Source organism: Mus pahari, chromosome 11 (genome assembly GCF_900095145.1).
Source record: "Mus pahari chromosome 11, PAHARI_EIJ_v1.1, whole genome shotgun sequence".
In the NCBI taxonomy this organism is placed as follows: domain Eukaryota; kingdom Metazoa; phylum Chordata; class Mammalia; order Rodentia; family Muridae; genus Mus; species Mus pahari.
The window spans coordinates 74,420,073-74,421,140 of record NC_034600.1 but is presented as its reverse complement, the minus strand read 5'-3'; the positions used below and the strand labels follow the sequence as shown (position 1 = coordinate 74,421,140).

The following is a 1,068-nucleotide window of genomic DNA, read 5'->3' as shown; positions in this document are numbered from 1 at the left end:
AGAGAGAGAGAGAGAGAGAGAGAGAGAGAGAGAGAGAGAGAGAGAGAGAGAGGACAATGGGTTATTATTGCTAATATGAAACACCATGGCCAACAACAAGTTGGGGAAGAAAGGGTTTATATGGCTTAATGCTTATTACCATATCCATCTTCCATCACTAAAGGACTTCAGGACATGATTCAAACAGAGAATCTGGAGACAGGAGCTGCTGCCAAACTGCTTACTGGCTTGCTCACCATGGCTTGCCCAGCTTGCTTACTTAAAGAGTTCAGGACTACCAGCTCACGGATGGCCCCACCTGTAATAGGCTGGGCCCTCCCCCATCAATCACTAATTAAGAAAATGCCTTACAGCTGGATCTCATGGAGGCATTTTCTCAGTTGAGCTTTCTTCCTTTCAGATGACTCTAGCTTGTAGCAAGTTGACAAAAAAGTCAGTTTACCAGTTGTGGGTAACTGAGTACATTCAATTGAGGGTCAATAAGAATTCTCCAAGTGTGGCATACGGGAACATAGGGTTCAGCCCAGTGATGCACAGTCCCTTTCCACAATATTGGAGATGAAGCTGGGCTTCGAGTCTGTGCCTGCATATTTCTACAACTTCCCAGAGTCCTGTGGACTATGACTGAGGAGACAAAACATGAAGGAAACAGTCTTTAAAAAAAAAAAAAAGGAAAGAAATCCCAACAGCTTACAACTCCATTTGACACTGGTCATGACAAAGCAACATATAGAATGGAAAAAATTCTTTGCCAGCTATACATCTTACAAACAATTAGTGACTAGACCATAGAAAGAACTTTAAAAAAATGACCAAGAAACTTAATAACCGAAATAAAAATTGAACCATGGAAAAGGATATTATGTTGGGAGGTTAGGGATGTCCCATGAAGTGGGGGGGATGTGATCAAAATATATCATGAGAGCTGGGTATGGTGGCACACACCTTTAATCCCAGCACTCCGGAGGCAGAAGCAGGCGGATTTCTGAGTTCGAGGCCAGCCTGGTCTACAGAGTGAGTTCCAGGACAGCCAGGGCTATACAGATAAACCCTGTCTCGAAAAACCAT

General features: G+C 43.4%; 1 non-coding gene across 1 annotated transcript; it reads left to right on the top strand.

The window, feature by feature from the left end:
- The first annotated feature begins 476 nt into the window (after positions 1 to 476).
- On the top strand, positions 477 to 654 carry LOC115065041. Its single transcript, XR_003844840.1, has one exon. It is a non-coding gene; the product is annotated as a small nucleolar RNA SNORA73 family (small nucleolar RNA).
- The last annotated feature ends 414 nt before the right edge of the window (positions 655 to 1,068 follow it).